Source organism: Mauremys mutica, chromosome 4, assembly GCF_020497125.1.
Source record: "Mauremys mutica isolate MM-2020 ecotype Southern chromosome 4, ASM2049712v1, whole genome shotgun sequence".
Classification (NCBI taxonomy): Eukaryota; Metazoa; Chordata; order Testudines; family Geoemydidae; genus Mauremys; species Mauremys mutica.
In genome coordinates this window covers 91877687-91900200 of record NC_059075.1, presented here as the reverse complement: position 1 = coordinate 91900200, position 22514 = coordinate 91877687, and the positions used below count along the sequence as shown (strand labels likewise).

Below are 22514 nucleotides of genomic sequence, written 5' to 3'. Positions count from 1 at the left end.
TATTTCAGAAAAGATGAACGCTACAAACTGAACTCCGCTGGTGTAAATTGGCACAGCTCCTTGAAGGTCAATGGAGCTGCAGTAATTTACACCAGCAGAGTATTTGGCCTTTTTTCGCCACAATTTAAGAGAGATTGTGAAGGAGACGTGAGGTGATCTATGAGACTATTGTATAACATCCCTGTGGTAGCTATGGCAATTGCTTATGTGGAAAAGTAGTAGTTAACATGTTCTTCTTCTTTTGATGCAGTTTAACAGCCGGGAACAAGGAGAAGTCAGCATTATGTGCATGTCCACAGACCACAGCTTGATTACTACTAGAGTAAGTGATTTAAGACAGTAAACACAAGTCAGATTTGGGTAAGTGGGAATACTGGAATGAAAGGGTTTAGATTTAGAAAAAACCCAAATGTTTACTGTTCATAATTAGGTTATGAATGTGAATGCAGTTCAGTAGGTTTACAGGAGCAATAATGCCTTCCACCCAGCTATCACTGTGATTAACAGTGTGTTTTGTTATTGCACCCAAGGCCATTATTAACATTTCACTTCATTGCTGCTGTTAGCATATTTTCTCAGAGAATATTACTTAAATCAGGTTAACTAAGAAGAATCCAGTTGGAGATTTTTATTTACTGGCATAAGTAAACTGCAATTGGCAAATTAATGGTCAGTAGTTACTTTTATTAGACCAAAACCAAATGCCAACAGCCATGGTCACTTTAAAAAAAAAATCTCATTCCCACTTGAGGATTTCTGTTCTAAATGTAACTAAAATCTGTAATTTCTTTAAATTTCATTGTTTGTAGTGTTAATTTACAACCATGAACTATATGATACTAGAAAAATATTCCTAGCAAGTAAGCAGAAGTGATACAGATGAGCAAGTGGACTAGGAGAAACTTATGTGCACAGTACAGAAGTACAGTCATTACTCTGATCACTCAGCCTGACATTTTTGCTCTTCACAAATTACTTTGAGTGCATCAATGGGCATAAATAAGCTACACTTTTATTGGCATTCCAATGATCAACCTAGTGAAATACAACCGTGTAATGCCTTATTGTTAACCCTTTCAGTATGAGGATCTAAAGTTGCTCATTGTGTTGTTGAAATAGTTTGTTCGAGGTAGATGAAAATTGGTTCTCAATCAGAGAAGAATAGGTTTTTTATTTTAATTTTTCCCAGCCAGGGAAAACATGTATGATTATATTAATTGACTGCTGGATGCTCCTTTAGTTTAAAAAAAATAAAGTAAAAGGGAAACTGTTTAAGCTGTGAGTGAAGAATTCAGTTTTTAACTAAGATGTAATAATATTTTCATTGACTTTAAGGACAGAAGGGACCATTATGATCATATAGTCTGATCCTCTATGTAATACAGGCCAAACAACTTCATGCAGTAATGTTTTCATCAAACCATTAACTTCTGCTTGAGCTAGAACAGCATATCTTTTAGAAAAAATAGCCAGTCTTGATTTAAAGACTTCAAATTATGAAGAATCTACTACATCACTTGGTAAGCTGTTCCAATGCTTAATAACCCTTACTGTTAAAAATGTATGCCATATTTCTAGTCAGAATTTGTCTAGCTTCAGCTTCCAGCCATTGGATCTCATTATGCATTTTTCTGCTAGATTAAAGAGCTGTCAACAAGCAGAAATTTCTTTTCCAATGTAGGTACTTATAGACCCCAATTAAGACACCTCAGAAACTTTTCTTGGATAAAATAAAGAGATTAAGATTCTTAAGTCTCCTACTATTAGGCATGTTTTCCAGATCACAAATCATTCTTGTAGTGCTTCTCTGTACCCTTTCCAGTTTGTCAACATCTTTTTTGAAATAGCAAAACCAGAACAGGATGCAGTATTCCAATAAGGCTGTATACAGGAGTAACACCACCAAGGCTGTATAATGATGTAACACCACTAATCTGTTCCTTCTTGATATTCCCCTGCTTATATATCCAAGCTTGGCATTCATCTTCTTAGTTACAGCATTGCACTGGGAGCTCATGTTCTCTTGCTTGTCTACCATTGCCCCTAAGTTCTTTTCGGTGTCGCTACTTTCCAGGATACGGTCCCCCATTTTATAAGTATGACCTACATCCTTTGTTCCTAGATGTGACCTTGCATTGACGGTATTAAAATACATATTTTGAGCCCATCTTAGCGTGCAATCCAGGTTGGTCTGTATAACTGACTTGTTCCCATCACTATTTATCACTCCACCAATTTTATACATGCACAAATTTTGCCATTAATGAGTCTATATTTTCCTGTTTTCTTCCACACCATTGATAAAGATATTGATTAGCTTTGGCACAAAAACAGATCACTGAAAGACCCGACTAGAAACATCACTAGTGGGTAGCGATTCCCTATTTAGCATTACTTCTTGTGGCTTATCAGTTAACCAGTTTTGAATGTATTTAGTATGTGCTAAGTTGATTTTTGTGTAGTGATGTTGTTGTTTTTTTAATCAGAATGTTATACAGGACTAAGTCTGCCTTGCAGAAATCAAGATAGATTATCCCGGTCATTGAAGGTTTTTAAGAACTGGTTACATGAGCACCTGTCAGGAATGGTCTAAGTATACTTAATCCTGCCTCAGTACAGGGAGATGGACTAGATGACTTCTTGAAGGCCTTTCCAGCCCTTTATTTTTGTGATTCTATGATTGTATCAACACAGTTACATTTTTCAACCAAATGAAATTAAGTTTGTTTGGCAAGACCTGTTTTCAGTAAAACCAAGTTGATTGCCATCCTTTAATCCTTTACTAATTGCATTCTATATGAGCTTTTCCATGACTTTGCTCAGCACCAATGTCAGGCTAACTGGCTTACAGCTATCCAGGTCATCCTATTTACCCTTTTAAAATATTGACTGCACGTGATTGTTTTTCTATTCTTTTGAAACTTCCCCAGTATTCAAAGATTTGTTAAAAATCAACATTAATGGTTCTGAGGGCTAATTGGCCAAGTCTTTTAAAACAAACTCTTGAGTGCAAGTTATCTGGTCCTGTGGGTTTACAAAGATTTAACTTTAATGGCTGCTATTTAACATTCTTCTTAGATACTGAAGACATAGAAAGTATTTCCTTATCACTTTATTATATGAATATATCATTCTGTTTCTTTCCAAATACAGAATAAAAATATTATTGAACTCTTCTACCTTTTCTTCATTATAGCTAATAATTTTACTATCCTTATTGAGTATCAGACCTATGCCAGTGCTAGGATATTTAAATAATTCCTCTTTAATGGCAACAGCACCAGGTAATTTGATACATTTTTACTCTGAAAGACAGTTTTCGTATTCTTAAAGTTCTGGGTATTTTTTGAACTTTCAAGGTTCATGTTTTTATTTTTTTTCTCAGCAACCATCAAGACTGCCAATTTTAAGTGAAAGCTGAGAATGTCTTATAATCACATGACTCTAGGAGCTGGGGTTTAAAGAAAAATGCCAAATATTGTGAGACTTGTGATAAAATCACAAGAGTTGGCAGCACCACGCTAGACTAACTTTTATATTATTCAGGCTGTGCAGTACAGCACGGATTATCCAAAACTCCCTGTTATCCAATAGAGGGCCAAGTTTTTATTAACCCAACTGAATCCTACACTGATTATTTGAACATAATTAATGCCCCCCATTGCATTTGGATAAATAATGTTCTTGTCTACATCAAACTACTGTAAGAATTACTGGGACAGTATGTTCCTCAGAGAAGGAAAGATATATCTATGGATATGTCTACACTACATTATTTACAGTGGCGCAGCTGCACTGCTGTAGTGCTTCAGATCAAGGCGCTCTAATCTGATGGGAGAGAGCTCTCCTGTTGGCTTAATAACTCCTGCTTCTGTGAGAGGCAGTTGCTGTGTTGGCAGGAGAAACTCTCCTGCCAACACAGCGCTGCCCACACTGGTGCTTTTTTTGTAACTTATGTTGCTCAGGGATGTGGATTATTTTGTAAATTATACTGAAGTAATTTGTAGTGTAGACATAGCCTATGCCTCCTACTGTAGGTGGGAACACATAATTGTAAAACATGCCAAACTGGAGTTTAGTGTCTAGGCCTCAGTTTTAGTTAAACACAGACAGATGTTGTGTTCAGTGCAGTTATTCCAGATGTATATGTTTTGAGAAAAAAATCTGGGCTCTGAGTATTTGGAGGGTGAGTTCTTAAAAATCCCTTTTACTTGGTCAAAAGCACTATGGCACGTTTTACAGCACTCACTCCTCCAAACCAAAACCACTCTTTTGATGGAAGTTGAGGTACATTATTAATACTACATAAGTCAGTTATTTTTTATTTATGACAGTTATGGTTTCATTAAAAATGGCATTACCTGCTGGGCAGCACAACTATGCTTTTAATGGTTTTTATCAGGTTGTTAAAACTACACAGATAATGAATATTTTAATAGTCAAAAGGAGCAAACTAAACTAAATTTGTTCTAGACTCTGATGCCACACAGAATGATAATGCCTGTTAATTCTTAATAAATAATCAAGATTGCCTATTTTAAAAAGGGATTAAATGATGCCCATGGCATTTCCAGTGAGCCAGAAGGGAGATTTCTGTGAAGCAGTAAATCATTGTCCACATATCCTTTTAGTTCACATCAAGTATAGCAAAAGGAGGATTTTGAAAACACCCAAATACAATCAGAAGGAATTTTACTGTATTCTGTTGTTATTTTTATCACTATTTTTTTTCCAAATCAGTGACTAGTTATATCATGCAAAGATGATGGGCAGTGGTTTGTCCAGTGGAATCAGTCAAAGTTAAGAGTGCATTAGTTGCCTTTAATTTATATCATTTGAATTGCTGGCATATAAGATAGACAGTGGCTTCTTAGTGTAGTTTTTAGAATTTCCACTTGGTGGAGCTTTATGATTGAATTTTTAATAAATTATCAAATTTTAAATATTTGCAGTTCAGACTTTTATTATAGTGGAAAGGTTACTGAAACAAAATATGTTTAAGAAAATGTAATGAAGAGTAGTTTTGAGTTATTTAACTCACTTTATTCTTGGATCAAACCATTTGATCCTGCTTATAAAAAATAAACACAGTATTTGAAAATACTTTGGCATGATTAACTCTGATCTTTTAAAAACAGCATAGCATACAATGCTAATGATTATATGTAGCTATCTCTTAGATGTATATTCTCTTAATCTTAAAAATCACTTGCTACATATTTAACATTTTAATACTTTGAAAAGCTGGGAATATCAAACATCTAATGCTATCTTACATTTACTGTATATATTTTCTTAAATTCTGAAGGATCCCAAAGAGCTTTAGCAATTACTTATTCACTTTATAGTGCCTAAAAATGTGTGAGGGGTTTCCTGGAGACATAGGATAACATGGTCTATGCCCCAAAGAAATTGCAATCTAAGTTTTAGATGTGAGTTGATAAACGGGGCTAACTATGTGGAGGAGATGGCATGAGAGGGAATGAGGTTTACGCTAATATCATCATAGTTTAGGCACATGCATATCTTGGTGGTTCTGTTAGACAAAGATGGGGAAAAAAAGCAATAGAATATTTTTGACTTGCTTCTGTAGAGGTTCTGGAAAAACTCAGAATTCAGGAGGCATTTAAATAAGGTTAATGCTGTATGAATTTAACAGATATACAATCAGTTATAAGATTACTTCACGCATCACAGAAATATATCTGAGGTAAAACTGTAGGAATTATTGAGTAATATACATTAGCACAGATGACAGAAGACTATCCTATACATTTTTGTAGCATGTGTGAGAATTGCCCTGTGAGGCACCAATGCTCACATATGTACAGTTTTTTGCAACTCAAAAAATATAGATTATCCACACCAACCTTTCCCCTCCAAACCTATTCACCCCTTTATCTTGCTCTCTCTTGTGTCCTTCTATCACTTGTACTCCATTTACTTTTTGGTCTCTTCCTCCTGCCCCCCTTCAGCATCCAATCTGCTACTCCTAGTCAGCCATTTCTCTGCATATACTCATTCCTCCTGAGCCTCCTCTCACCAACTGGAGCAAGGGCTTGATGGGGGATTTACTGTCAGGAACCACAGAGATTTTCATGCCCTCTCTGAGGAAGAGGAAAGAGGGAACCACCAGGGGCTTGTTAGGATCTTGCATTGATCTGTCTCGGGTGGGTTATTAAGTTATATTGATGTGCAAAATCTTAATGCAGAGTTAAGATTGTAGATGCTCAGCACTGCCCTGTGCTCTTTGGGCCCTTTCAGAACATGGGAATTTAATTCCTCAAACTCAAACCTCAGGGGAAAAAACAGGAAATGTGGTATTAGGGTCCCTTTAAGTGCCTCTTGCAAGAAAATTAATGTTATAAGAAAAAATGTAAACAAAAATGTTAATGCAGCATTGAGGTGACACATCCTATACCACACAGCTAACTCCCCACTCTGATCCCTTCCCAAAAATGCCCTTCAAGGAGATCACACTATCTAACTTCCTGCCTTAGCTTTTGCCAGCCACCAACAGCCCTTAGATCAATGGTGCTGCGAATATCGGTGATGTGTGTTGGACCAAATTAAAAGGATTGCTGAACTGGAGCTTAGGCACAGAGAAAATGGCAGATTTAGATAGGGAGGGTTAAGATACGGTAATAATTCCTGTTGCCATCTCCATGGTGGCAGAGTTTAGGCTTTGTTGTGTGGGACGTGTCACCTAAACTCTGCATTTGCCTGTCTTTTGATGTTTGATTTTTGGGAATTAAAATCTCATGTTATGGAAGGGTACAAGGAGTGCAGGGCTGTGCTGAACACCTACAACTTTAATTTTACACGAATATCGTTTTTTCCAGTTAGTTTTTCATCCTTGGGATCAAAGGTCAGCACCTGTCTCCAGTTGAGTCTGTGGGCAAATCATTCACTCACTCATTTTTTTTCTTGAGGAATCTAAATTCCTCATGCATAAGTAATGTAGATAAGAGTCATCTTTCAGTCTGTGCATGCACAGTTCATGGTTGAACCAAAATACCTCTTTTCATAGAACCAAATAAAACAACAAATTTTTTTATTAATGCATTTTTGGGGATAAAGTAGGTTGTTCTGCTCTAACAGAGTACAGGAATGTATGAAGTTTGTTCTCCATTTTCTCTGAATTGGTGGACAAAATAAGACATAAGAACAAAACTTTTTAAAAGCAAGTCATTTTGGGGGGGAGGGGCAGGAAAAGAGGTTGTGTTTGTATCCCAGGAACTCCTTGCTCAAATGACTCCAAACTTTCATCATATATTCTCCCTCTGCTGCTGACGTGTCATGGCAGTTTTCAAGCCACTCTGCCTGGGCATTGGATTTTAAAGCACTTTAAAAAAAATCAGCTCCTAAACAGAAACTCTGTTGCAGCCTTAACTATGGAGTAAGCTATTTTTATAGCTTTTTTTCAAAAGTGTGTTATGTTGTCTATAGATATTGAGATAACAAATGAAAGAATAGGATTAGCATTAAGGTTGTTGCATATAGTTTTTTCAAAATTGAGTAAGTGATTTGATTGTGCACAGTGGGTTAAATCCTGGCTCCACTTAAGTCAATGGCAAAACTCCCACTGACTACAGTGGGGCCAGAATTTTGCCCACTATCTGTATAGCAAAGCATTTTCTATCCTGTTTTTTAGACTCCTGCACATACAAATCCTATTTCTCCATGGATTTTTTTTTTACATGTCTTGGTTGGTACTTAAAGCACATGGTATTTTGCTCTTTGTGGACTGACGTAGGGCACAATTTACATGTATACATAGGGTATGTCTACACTGCAATTAAACCCCTGTTGCTGGCCCGTGGCAGCTGACTCAGGTTCACAGGGTTGTTTAAGTGTGGTGTAGAAATTTGGGCTTGTGGTGGAGTTCAAGTTCTGGGACCCTGCAATGTGAGACGGTCCCAGAGCCCAGGCTCCAGCCCAAGCCCGAATGTCTATGCTACAGTTTCATAGTCCCATAGCCTGAACCCTGTGAGCCTGAGTCAGTCATGGGGTTTCCTTCATGTTTTATAACCAAGCATAAAACATATCAGTGGATATTCTGTACTCCTGGCTTCAGAATTTGAAATGGGGAAAGGAGGAGGTTCCACATAGTGACGAATGTATCCTTTACTTAAATCTCATACTTTGTAATTTTTTTTAAACAGTGAAGAGAACGTGCCCCAGGGTATCTAGCTGCCTCCTGCCTTGCCTTGTCTCTGAGCTCACAGGAGGAGGGGGCAAACCACAATAATTAAGCAGCAGCTCATCCTGGTGAGGACCACACATTATGGCATCAAGTGCCCAGTTTATCGGAGCAGACTACAGCTCGCAGACTACCATTTTCCCTGGATCATCTAGATTTCATTCATAGGATGGATTTTAAAAATGTATAAAATGTTACTAATGAATCTTTAATGTCATTACTATTTCTCCCCTTCCTCCACCCCTTTCTAGCAATCACGGAACGAGGAAGCTGGAGTGTAACTGAGGACAGGGATCCTGGGGGGAAAGAACAGGAGAAGGAAAATAACTGAGTAAGCCACTAATATTTATAAATATACATCTCTGGGAATTTCATACAGGCATCTAATTAAATGTTTTTTTTTCAGAAGTGGATATGTTAGCTAACATGCTTTTCAGCTACAGCATTGTAAAATTATGTAAATTGCATTTGAAGACAGGTGAGAGTATGTGATATTAAACAATGGAAAAATTTTTTTTGCTACAACCAGTCTAGCTTAGGATGCTTGGGTAAACGGCCTAGGACCATTTAAACACATGCAATAATTTAGTAGTGTTTTGACTAGCATTTGGAAGTGCCACATATGTAGAAGTTGCTGATTTTGGACAACCACACTGCTAGTTTAAGGCACCTCTGGTTTTTCCAAATTCTTCATGACTGCCAAACCTTCTGTGTGCTGTTCCTAGAAATGCAAAATACTTCTTTATGTAACTAGCATGAGTCGTGTCATTTTTCTGCTGAGCCATGTAATGTATGTTACCCAGTTATGGTCCATATAATGGGAAAATAGCATACTAAATGTTTATTTAAAGGAAACTATTAACTGTTTGTGCTAGTGATCGGTATTTCTCCTATCTAGTACCATATATTTAACATCAACATGTCTTGGTTCTTCGTAGTTTGGGAAGGTCATTGTACTGAGGAACAGCTGATGGACTTTAATTTTCTGTAGTACCGTGTATATAAAGTACTGTAGCATTATGCTCTGACCTGGCTTTTGGAGCTTTATTTTAGCAAAATTGCATGAGTATTTACTTAAGTGTCTTTAAAAATTATACTTAAAATCCTTGATCATATGAGGAGAGATTAAAAATACTGGGACTAATCAGTTTAGAAAAGAGACCACTAAGTGGGAGTATGACAGAGGTCTATAAAATCATGAATGGTGTGGAATAAGTGAATAAGGAAGTGTTATTTACCCCTTCATATAACACAAGAACTAGGAGTCACCAAAGTAATAGGTAACAGGGTTAAAACAAAAGAAAAGGAAGTACTTCTTCACATAAGTACAGTCAACCTATGGAACTTGTTGGCAGGGAATGTTGTGATGGCCAAAAGTAGGTTCAAAAAAGAATTAAACAAATCCATGGAGAATAGGTCCATCAGTGGCTATTCGCCAAGTCGGGGATGCTACCCCAGAATCTGGAACTGGACAACAGGGGGTGGCTACTTGATAAATTGCCCTTTCTGTTCATTCCCTCTGAAGCATGTGGCATTGGCCACTGTCGGAAGACAGGATACTTGGGCTAGATGGACCATTGGTGTAACCCAGTATGGCCGTTCTTATGTTCATATGTTCTCCACACCTGCAATGTGCACCCTCAAGCTAAAAAGTAATTTATTTCTTCATGAGGTGCAAAAATAATGAAACAAGCTTTCCTATTATTATTTGTTTGTAGTGTGGTAATACTTAGGAACTCCAGTCAAGGACCATGGCCCCATTGTACAACCAAGTAACAGCGATTCTTTTTCAAGAGATTTCACAATCTAGGTTTTAGGATACATTAGATAAACAGGGGTGGGGGTGTGATGTAAAAAGGAAAACAAGCTGTAGTATGAAAACAAAAGTCTCAGCTCATTACTTGCCTAAAGGCTGGCAGAAGGAAGAATCTCTCTCATCCTGGCAGAGGTAGGTTTTTAGGAGAGATTTAAGAGGATTAAGGAGGGGCAGGGGATAGAGGTAAGAGCAATTATATTTAGAGAAGTGGAGAAATGGCACCATCTGCTCTTATATGCCCTACCTATCAATTAAGACAATTATCAAATATTTGTGGAGTTGCGGGTGTGCCATTTGCTTAACATACAGACAATTGTTCATTTATTATTTTGCTTCATTATAAATAAAGAATTCAGTATACAAATTCTATCTTTTGTATTCAGGTCAGCATTTAACTGTGATGAGATAACTTAGTATGCCTTCATCATGGTAATAATGGAGAAATGTTTTCAATAAATAGATACCATTTTAGTTTTGATAGGTTTTCCAGCACAATTGTTTGTTCACTCTCCTAATTCGTTGCTTCTCTTTTAATTCATACAATTAAACAGCTATAATTCCACCAGGAAGCCTAATCTACACGTCAGATGTAGGTCGACATAGCTATAGTGCTCAGGGGTGTAAAAAATCCATACCCCTGAATACCCCTATTGTAGACATGGCCTAAGTCTTCCTGGATCCTATGCAATTGCCACTCTGCCTATATTTACCATGTGACTCAAATAGTATAATATTTCCTTAGTGAGGCAATTTGGGAAAAAGATGTAGGGTTCCCCCCGGCTGATATTTCATTGGCGCAGACTCAGGGGTCGGATACAAAAGATATGTTACGCAAACCATTTATTTTATCTTACTGTAATTTTCTCCCTTTTTAATATATCTTGTTTTTTAAGACGATTATCAGTGTCTGACACTGTTGGTTGGCTCATTTAATGAGGTTTACCTCAAGAGAAAATGATCCCCTCAACCTTTATGGTGAGGTGGTGAAGGGAACAGAGTGACTTGGACCCTCAAGGTTTCAGTCAAAGAGGCATTGACTGAAATGTCCTCTCCCAATGAGGTTTGTCTTTGGCTCTAGATAATTGCACAAAAGGGAGAAGCCTAATGACTATGTGGAAGATAGAGTTGGCAGGTATGTGGGTGACAAGGGATGGTAACCTTGGTGTCCCAACCAAATGCCAGTTAGGATAACTACATGCTTTTACTCAAACTTTTCCGCTATCTTTAGATGTAGTATTGCTCTTCACAGTTGTGTAATATTTCTTTGGCATTAAATGGTTTCATTGCTTTAACTTTAGTGTCTGAGGTTACTAAATTTATAATGTGTGTTTGTGTGTGTGTGTGTGTTAATAGTATGATAAATGTATATTAGATTTCACTAGCGATCAATCATTTTTCTGCATATGTTTTGTGGAGCAGTCGCTGTACCATATATATATATATAATATAAGGATGTGTGTTGTAACTTAAAATCTCATTGGGATAAAAGGTATTATTTAAATGTAAGACAAGACTCGTATACCTATGTTAAAAGGCTATAGATGTACAAATTTCACCTGTGGTCCAATGATGATCCTTTTTGGTCTACTCTGGGTATTTCCAGATAGCTTTCTGATTACATAATACTGTAATTTGCATTTACATGGCATTTTCCGCTTATGGGATCATAAAGCACTTTATAAACACTAAGAAATTAAGCATCAGAGCATTCCAGTGAGATAGGTTACAGATAGGAAAAATTGAGCCATAGAGAGGCTAAGGGACTTGCCGAGGGTCTCACGGGGAGTCTGTAGCAGAGCTGGGAATAGAATCTGTATCTCCTGGCTCACAATCCCATGTTTTAACCACAACACCCTCCTCCCCTTCCTGTTTGTCATTTTTCTTGTGCATTTTCACTCATGCTCATCTCTCATGTATGTAGAACTTCACAAAGATATTTTGCACCAGAAATTCTTCTGTTAAATGATTGGATCTTAATATTTAAGTTTCTGTTTAAAATGAAGTCTAGCAAAGGGCAGTTTATCCTTTTAATTGAATCCACAGACGAAATAGTAAGTTTTTGCTGTATAAAAGATGCAGATCTTTTTATAGCCACAGTGGCTGTGCATTAAATAATTGAGCAAGTAAAATATCTAACACATAAAGGTAGCATTTTTACCAACACAAATGAACTAATGCTTACCCAGCAGAAGTGCAAGACATGTGGAAACATAGGAAGACAAGTTAATGATCTAGAAATTGTATAATGTGCTGTCTAAAAATCATGCTAAATGGAATACATTGCATTGGTTCATTTTTGCACTGAGATTAAAAGGAAACGAGTTTATTTTACAAACAAATGGAGCTTGGCTTACTCTGTTTAGTATTCATTGCTATAACATTTACTTCTCAGAAAGTATCTGTCAGCTAAGTATTAAATACAATTAAGGACTTTTTAAAGCTTTGAAGTATTTAGTATAAAGTAATGAAGTATTTTGTTACATACTTTTCACGTTCGTTACTAAGCAACATACATATCTTAATTTTGATATGTCATTAGTTGGTATTCGATGAGAAATTATGTGCAAGGAAAAATAAAATATAGGAGGTGGTGCATTGATACATTAGAATTTTATTACTAATTACATGGAATCCATAATTTTGATTTTATTGTATTAATTTATCACTACTAATGGCATCCAGAGTTGAATTTATTTCAACTAATTTCATTTCTAAAATTTTCAAGGAGAATTTTTTTCCACAGTCAAGTTTCAGGGGATCAACCTTTATTTCAATGGTTTTAAACTTCAGATCTAAACAACAAAGCACTTTTTGTTGGCTTATAAACTCTTACTTGCTATCTAATGAAATTAGAATCCAAAATGTTAATAGTATGATAAATGTATATTAAATTTCACTAGCGATCAATTATTTTTCTGCATATGTTTTGTGGAGCAGTTGCTGTAGCATATCTTGTCATGCATCTGTAAGCTCAGCTGTCTTACAATAGCAGGACACAAGTGAGAAAATCAGATTCTTACTGAGCAGTACCTTGATATCACAAATTGCAGGAAAGTATATGCAGTGTAAATATGTCTGATTACATGGACTTCTCAGGTATGTTTCAGCCTTTGTGAGCAGTTTGCTAGATTTCAGTGCTTCCATACCTAGGTTGTTGGATCTGTAGTTGAAATCCTTCCAATATCAGTAAACTTATTAGGACCAGAAGTTTCTTGAGACTTGACTATACATTGTGGTAATGTTTTGGTCTTGCTGTGCAGGATTTTTCAATCCCACACAGCACTAGGATGGATTAATTATCTCAGAGGTTCATAGAGCCAGGAATCTTACACGATTAAATATTATGGATGCTGAATTAGCTGGTGCTCAGATGAGGGTGCTATTGGCTTAAAGAAACACAGATGTCACATAGAAAATGAGAAGAAAAATTCTATTTAGCAAGAACTCTGCATATATGTCATATCTTTATCTGATCTTTTGCCTGTTCTTTATTATGAGGGGAATTTACATAAAAATAGGATCTATGCCATTTATGAGTTTGTGTGCTCCTGCTGCTTATTCTCCACTTGAAGTTCTCATCCTTTATGGCATTTCACCCCAAAGCACTTTACAGTAATTGCTAATTGATATAAAAAGATCACTTCATCTACCCTTGACATGTAGCCACCTCTGTGGTGAAGCACAGAAGCAGTTTAATAGTGCACAGTAAAACTACATGTCTGTTTAGGACAGGAAGTGAAGAACAACCTATCTAATTGAAAATGGAGTGGCTATTTACTTATGCAGAAATGAACTGCAGCACCCACATTGGAATTGGGTTAGATCATTGGGGTTAATATCCTTAGTCTTTAGAAAAGTCCTCAGAATCTTAATCAGAGTAAGTGTTCAGAACTGCAGTTGTACATCCTAACATCTCTAGGAGCATAAACAACATGCTACACTATTACATCTTTGAAGACTCAGGCCCTACTTGAATCCCCAGCTCAATAACCCTTGAGCACCTACATGTTCCTTCAAGGCCTCTTACTGTTGACCTAGTTCTGAACTGCTTACCATGTGAAAACTAACTTCACAGAGCAAGTGTATGCCATAGACAGTTTCTTTACTCAGACTTGAGTTGTGTAAGATTGCCACTGGGAGAAGAAAGCTAAGAGCAAAACTCCTAAAAAGCCTAAGAAGGCAGCACACACTTCCCGTCTACATCAGGTGAAGTAACCTGATTTTCACTGTAGAGGAGGTTCTGCAGTCTCGGGGGCATGAGGAAGTGGGTTTCTTATTTAGACAAAATCAACGAGGAGTCCGGTGGCACCTTAAAGACTAACAGATTTATTTGGGCACAAGCTTTCGTGGGTAAAAACCCACTTCTTCAGATGCACTTCTTCATGCTCCATGCATCTGAAGAAGTGGGTTTTTTACCCACAAAAGCTTATGCCCAAATAAATCTGTTAGTCTTTAAGGTGCCACCAGACTCCTCGTTGTTTTTGTGGCTACAGACTAACACGGCTATCTCTGTGATACTTATTTAGACAAGTTTCCCCTGTTTGCAGTGTAGAAACAGTGTGTGAAGATTCAAGGCTTATAAGCTGGCAAGCCCTCAGAGGGGGACTAGGCAAGAGAATGCTCCATCATTCAGAAGTTCATCGGAGAGTCTCTTGAGACGTGGGTTAATACTGAGGCATGGGCATATGCAGCCACTGAAGCAGGCAGACAAATCTCCTGTGGTGTGCCCACTAAATATTCTCTCTTCTGCCTAGATGGTAGGTTTGGTACCACATTTCACTCAACAGTTGGGTTTGATATCATTTAAGCCTATATCGCGTATTTACTCCTGCGTGACTTCATTAATTTGCAGGGTAACTAAACAGAATGGCACTTACCATAATTTATTTTATAAATTTTATAAATTTATTAACATTATAAAAGAATGACTCTACAAAGCACTGAGCACCCTGACAATTAAATACAGTAATCATCTAGCAACATAAATACAAATGAATTAACTCCATGAGCCAGCAGTCTTCACTATTCAAAAGGAGGTAGTGATTTACCTCAACCAGCAGAAAATAAAAATAAAAATCTTGAAAAAAGCCTCTCACACTCCACACCTTCCAAATTATACCCAGGAGCATTCTTCTCCGAAAATCATTCAAGCAAATGGCTTTTGCAGTGTGTCTAGAAGGTTTAGTAAATTTGGGCTATTTCAGACAAAGCAGGGTGGTGAGCAAGTTTCACAGTTCCAGGGTTCTCACTGAGAATGCCTACTGGCAGCCTCACACTCTTATAGAGATGGTGATCCAGCTTCATTACCTCCACTAATGTAAATGTAACAGTTTGCCACAGGGAGAGACCCAAACCCAGTTAGGCACGTGCCAAGCCATTTAAGGATTTATAGATGGCCATAATCAACATCTTAAACTCTACCTGGAGATCAATAGGCAGCCAGTGCAGATCCCAGAGCTCCCAACCCTGACAAATAGAAACTCAGGCACAAGTTAAACAACCTCTTGTGAGCTACTTCCCAATGCGGGATGTTTCCTCTCATGCCTGGATGTCTCCTCTCATGCCTGGATGCATAGACAGAAGGAAATCAAGACTGCCAGGAAAACTTTGATGCAAAGTAATTACATTTTCTCTCGTTTTCTGAAGAAGTTAAGGAAGATAAACCTCTTTCTCCTTTTGCAAAAAATTACGAATGCAGTGAAAGAAAGTGGCCCTGTTCTTAATAGTAAACAACTAAATAACTTTCTTTTAACAAAAGTTTTGGACATAATATAGATATAGATGAGGTGTAGGAGAGCCTACTTCCAGAGAGGATAGCACCACAACACAATGCAGCAAAAGCCTGCTGCTAAAATCACAGTAGCCAAGTTCTCAAAAGAAAACTTCAGGCCCACTTTACCTGTTTTTCCCAATGGGGGCAAAATTTCCAGGACTGATTGTCACCTATTGAGATTCTTCACATGGTTCTTCATCCTATTTTCTTGGTTCAGACTATACATCAGATTGAGGAAATCTCTCAAGTAGCAAGAAGAAACCACTCTGGCAGAACACCACTGGGTACAGTGACACAGACTCCAGCTTGCTTAACAAAGTATTGGATCTGGCTTCTCACTCAACAAAGAGATTCAGATCTACATTAGAGATCAGAAGGCACATACCTAGGTTGAAATTAGAGGTCAATGTGTGGTTTCTTCCATGACTGTTTAGTCCAGACCAAGTATAGGGAGATCTTATTTGGTGATCCCAAGCAACAAAGCTGTATGTAGGGAGAACTGGGAGGTCTTTAAGTCAGACTGCTCAAATATTGGCTCAGGGGTAATGGTCTTATAAAGAGCAGCAGAAGGTTCAGGGACTGCAAGGATGAGCCTTAAGCTAGTTTTGCACAGGGATCCCTGATCTGTAGTCTGTACAGATTATTTGTACCCCCAAGATCAGTCCCATGGTTTTCATCCATCATTCAGAAAATATTTTGTTTATTTAAAATATTTTACTTTGGGAAGATCTAATATCCACCCACCAATGATACTTTAAAATAAGTATTTTATACTGGAGTACTAAGATTTCAGTATATGATAATTTTGATCCATCCTAGATTTGAATAAAATCCCAATGATTTGACAGTGGTTTATGCAAATATTGTAGTTCTCAGCATGAAAAGCTTAGAAAAGTTATTCAGTTTAAAAGATGTTTGATTTGGGTATTCAGTTTATCTTGGTGCTGCATTATCTGGAAATAACACAGGGCTTATATTATCTGTGATGACAAAGGTTTTTTTTAGTTTGTTTAAACAGTATGCAAGTTGACAGATCCAGCTACAAGTCATTGACTGGCTAAAAATCTTCCCTGGAAAGCTTGCAGGGGTCCAACTTCTACAGCATCTTAAAATGAAAAACAGACTGTCCCTTAAATAAAACCCCCACTGGAAAGGGAGTGAGTGACTAATGAGGCTAGTGATGGGTCTGTCACCTCTAGGTCACAAATTTATTCCAGTTTGTAATTTTCTGGATGTTTGGAGGGCTATGTGAAATAAGTTGGTGGTCTACTCCATGTACTAGTGGACAGGTGTCCACATCATGAAAACTACCACCATGTGTGGCATTAAATTGGAAGTAATTGGCAGTCTCAGTAGACAGAATGAGGATTGATATAACTGTCTGTCTCAGTGGATGGAACAAGGACTGAATAAGTGTAGACTGAACTACTCTTATTATATTGGGTGTTTAGATTGAGGCACATCACATTAGTGGGTCAGTTATACAGAATAAATATTATACTGATGGGCAGCTTAGAAATTCATAGGTAGAGGCTCCTGCTTTTTCTGTCAATGCAATACTGTACCTTCCTAATCTGTGCATAAACAATGGTCTGAAATCTGTAGTGCTTTCAATGTGACACCTTCCATAGTTGCTTTAAATTAACTGATACAATGAGAAAAGAATCATACTCAGATACATTTTCAAATAAAATATATGCAAAGACTAAGGCAATCATGTATTAGATGTTCTTGGTATGTAAATAACCTTTACTGTAAATTGATGTTTAAGGTGTTTTCATAAGATGCTGCCATGTTTTAACATTAAATATTGCTATTTAGATGAACATTTTGCTCACTCACACAGGTTCTAAAAGCGCAGAACATTGTGAACATTTATAGACTTCGGGTTCCCATTGATTTTGTTTAACCCTTTGAAGTGGATGGGTCTGGAGTTTCTGTAGTGTAGCATGAATTTAGAATATTTTGATGCTAATTGGATCCCATCAAGGTGTGGGTACTTGATGAAAGACCTCCAAAATGTAGTTTTACTGTAGTCGGTTTTTAGAGCTCTTTTTAAAAAATGTAGGACCTGTTTCTCTATTCCATTGCACAGTCAGTCCTTAATTAAATATATATAAATGGCTCTTAATGGTTGGCCAATCTTCACCTTTGCTTCCAATATCACTGACACAATTTTGCACCTGCATTTTACTGCAGTTACAAAATTTTGGGTGCAATTGACTGCATATACAAAATTGTACCTCCAATACAGAAGGGCAGGTTGAGGTTTGGCTTCTAAATGTGCATCAACAACATAAGAAGCTGCTCTTGAAAATTTGGATCGTAATATAAATACCCCACTCCTTATTTCCATCTTTGTAAAATAATGTCTTTTAATATTTTATGGGATTAAAATGTCATGTTTGCAGTCAGCACATGGAGTGTTATTCTGTTTATCCCAGCCATAAAATACTTCTATCTTGTTCAAAAGTGTGTGTTTTATTTTCAGGCCTCCTGGTAGTCAGCAGCAGTTGACAAATGACCTGATTCCACAGGTGAGTTAATTAAAATGGTACTTGTTTGGAACATGGGGACCTGCCAATAGTTAGTGTTACATCTATTTGGTTTTAGTTATAGATGTGAGGTAAATGATATACAATTATATTTGGAGATCCTTCATTATTATTGGTCAAAAGCTATGGAATTACGTTGGGAGGACTACCACATCACAAATCAGTGTGCTTCCAGTTGCAATTATCTCTCTGTGCATAATATTTTCTAATATTGTATTGTAATTCTTAACCACTTCATTGTCACATGTACAGTCAGCCACTCATTAATTTATGTTGATTATCGCAGACAACATAGTGAAACTAAAGATGTTTGTTAATTTTGTAATTTACTGTATGGAGAAATTTTTTTGAAACAGTCCTGTAACAAGTCACTGAGTTACCACAAAAATCAATAACAGCGAAACATCAACCTGTCAATTTGCATTAGTTGTAGTGAGTTCTGTAAAATTATGATCCACCTCCCAGTGGTACAGTGCCCACTGACTAGATACCAATCAAAACTTCCCGTAGAAATAATCAACTTTCATTAACTAGATCCAGAAGTTCAGAACTGTCATAGATCTCAGGAGGTCATCTAGTCCAGTCCCCTGCTCAAAGCAGGACCAACACCAACTAAATCATTCCAGCCAGGGCTTTGTCAAGCCTGATCTTAAAAACCGCTAAGGATGGAGATTCCATGACCTTTCTAGGTAACCCATTCCAGTGCTTCACCACCCTCCTAGTGAAATAGTGTTTCCTAATATCCAACCTAAACCTCCCCCACTGCAACTTGAGACCATTGCTTCTTGTTCTGTCATCTGCCACCACTGAGAACAGCCTAGCTCCATCCTCTTTGAACCCCCTCCCTTTCAGGTAATTGAAGTCTGGTATCAAATCCCCCCTCTCTCTTCTCTTCTGCTGACTAAATAACCCTAGTTCCCCCAGCCTCCTAATCATTTTCATTGTCCTCCGCTGGACTCTTTCCAAGTTGTCCACATTCCTTCAGTAGTGAGGGGGACCAAAACTGGACACAGTACTCCAGGTGTGGCCTCAACAGTGCCGAATAGAGAGGAATAATCACTTCCCTCGATTTGCTGGCAATGCTCCTACTAATACAGCCCAATATGCCATTGGCCTTCTTGGCAACAAGGGCACACTGTTGACTCATATCCAGCTTCTCATCCACTGTAATCCCCAGGTCCTTTTCTGCAGAAATGCTGCTTAGCCAGTCGGTCCCCAGCCTGTAGTGGTGCATGGGATTCTTCCTAAGTGCAGGACTCTGCACTTGTCCTTATTGACCCTCATCAGATTTTTTTGGCCCAATCCTCCAATTTGTCTAGGTCACTCTTGACCCTATCAGTATCCTCCAGCGTATCTAGCTTTCCCCAGCTTAGTGTCATCTGCGAACTTGCTGAGGGTGCAATTCATCTCACCATCCAGATCATTAATGAAGATGTTGAACAAAACCAGCCCCAGGACTGACCCCTAGGGCACTCCACTTGATACTGGCTGCCAACTAGACATCAAAACGTTGATCACTACCCATTGAGCCTGACAGTCTAGCAAGCTTTCTGTCCACCTTATAGTATTTATCCAATCCATACTACTTTAACTTGCTGACAAGAATACTGTGGGAGACCGTATCAAAAGCTTTGCTTAAGTCAAGATATATCACATCCACCACTTTCCCCATATCCACAGAGCCCGTTATCTCATCATAGAAGGCAATCAGGTTGGTCAGGCATTACTTGCCCATGGTGAATCCATGTTGACTGTTCCTGATCACTTTCCTCTCTTCCAGGTGCTTCAAAATGGATTCCTTGAGGACCTGTTCCATGATTTTGCATCTGGATGAGGATTTTGCCTCTGGGTGGGACCCCTTTGCAATAAAAAAATCCATTATTTTCTCTGCTTTAGTACCCCCCAATCTAGAATGAATCCACCACCCTTTGAGAAGGTAGGCTTATCTGATAGGACCTTCACTGTGCTATTATAGACTATTATGTTTCGAACTCTAATTCTGACTGCTGTGGCTGATAAGGCAATATTATCAACATATTATTGCCTTCTGAAAATATGGTCCAAGTGTCAGGCTGCTGCTTAAGAGTGGGCGCCTGGTCAACCATACTTCAAGGGGCAAGAGACCCTTTCAGTCTTATAAGATAATGTCCATTTAGGCATGCTGGAATTAAGAGGCGGATCTTCCATGGGAATTTAACCATGAGCATTTGGATTATTTTTAATGACTGCAGAGCTACAGTGACTCAATTTAATATTGAAAATATTTTTTAGAAATGCTTTCTGATGTTTGTCAATTCATTGTCATCTCTTTTTATTGTTCCTTAGAGCATATTATAGTTTTTATGCTTTATTGCTATAGCATAGTTGTGGTTTTAATCCATGAAAGAATCCTCTTTATTTATTCTCCTTGTGTGGAAACATTAATTCTCTAATTGTAATAATGCTATGATGAGAGGTCACCCTGAAGCATGTTTTGCTCTCTTGAACTCAAATATTTTACTAATGTTTCATCGTAGCTGATTCCTCCCCTCCCTGAGGGCAGGCAGAACTCCCTGTTTGCTGTAAAATCTTTCATTAGCTACTCTGTATGTTTGATTGACCTTTGCTTAGTGGTACTGCCTGAAACATATGGAATATAGCCTCTTCGCCACTTGCTCTACGATTAACATTGTGGTGTAAAATGAAAACAAAAAAAATGTATATTTAAAAAAAACAGAAACATTAACCACTGGTTCCCGTCTTTCCCCTGCAGTTGTCAGTATCTGTTGGAAAGAGTATTGGAGTGGTTTGGACTGGTCTTTTCAAGTGATTTGCCCTCACTGAAAAAGAGGAAGACAGGGACACATAATTATGTGCTTCCTAGCCTGAAATTTCCCCTTTACCTCTTTCTCCACCCCCCCCCTCACCCCCCCTCGATCTTTTGTCCATTTTGTTGAAGGCTATGTGACACATGCAACCTTTACAATTGCCATTATATGACTCCTGCAGATTCAAATTACATGTAGACTATATTATGGAAATGACATTTTTTGTGTAAGCTTTATTGTATCAGATTTTATATTTGTTATACACAATTATATAAGAAACTCTAAATGCTGATGGTATTTCATTACTTGATTGAGATTTATCATCAAACTGAGGTGTCATTTAAACAACAGAACTGAATTGAATTAAAGTTAAATCAAAGCCTTATGTTGACAAGAAAATTATAAATTCTCTCTCTCATAAAATCATCAGTAGATTGAGGAAATAGGATTTTTCTGACTCTTTTGGAGACAGCAGTATCAATTCACTTTGCAAATCATTTGGAAAGAAATATGGAGAAGTTATGATTCATTGATTTTTCACAAATAACTTTTTCCCCTGTAAGGTTGCCAAGAGAAACTGAACATCAGAGTATTTTACCCACCCTGAACAAAACCTGCCATTATCTCTGTGCCCACCACAACTTCTCATCAGGATTCCTATTCATACACTTCCACTCCAACACAACCCTGGATGTGATCTGGGTAGCAGTGATGAGCTGGCAAGTGATTGCTGGTGGCTTACATAGATCAAGCTGGACCAAAGGACCTGCCTCTCCTCCTTGTTTCCAGTGACACAATCACAATTAGAGAGGCTAAGAACACTTAAATACCTTTGAGAATCTGGGCCTTAGTAATCACCCAGGATTCTGTGTCTGTCAGACTTCTCTTTCTAACTTTATGTATTTGAGAAGTTTAAGTGTGTGCAATAAAAATTTCTTCTGCATAAATGGTTAGAAACAAAAAAAGTTTATATTTTAAGGCGCTGTCTTGTGCTATTATGATTTTTTTAAAATCCTTTGTTTAAAATGAAACATTTCATACAATAAGTTCACAATGTGGAATAATTGCTTTGGTATTTTAGAGGGAAAAATACATAGTTTATCTAAAAACAAAACAAACTGCCTAAAACCTCCATAAAAATCTGTTAGTATGTGTGCAAACTTTTTTGGTGTTCTAAAAATGTATTCACATTTCATTAAATGAATCACCAAATCCCTCACCATAAAGCCTAAATAAATGAGCTCTTCATATCATGAAGCCGTGGGCAAGACAGCCCTAAAGCCTCTTAGAGCTGTTGTTTTAGCCTCTATTTCCATTTCTGTGAATTTCCAAGGCACTGGCTCTGTGTAGGATTGCATCC

The 22514-nt window shown here is 37.6% G+C and overlaps 2 long non-coding RNA genes across 2 annotated transcripts in view; one reads left to right on the top strand and one right to left on the bottom strand.

Moving 5' to 3' along the window:
- LOC123369947 overlaps positions 1-22514 on the bottom strand; it is a 42400-nt gene that overhangs the window by 7836 nt on the left and 12050 nt on the right. The gene's annotated exons all lie outside the window — the stretch shown is intronic.
- On the top strand, positions 247-21840 carry LOC123369948. Its single transcript, XR_006579213.1, has 5 exons — positions 247-322; positions 8455-8534; positions 18284-18329; positions 20128-20283; positions 21718-21840. It is a non-coding gene; the product is annotated as an uncharacterized LOC123369948 (long non-coding RNA).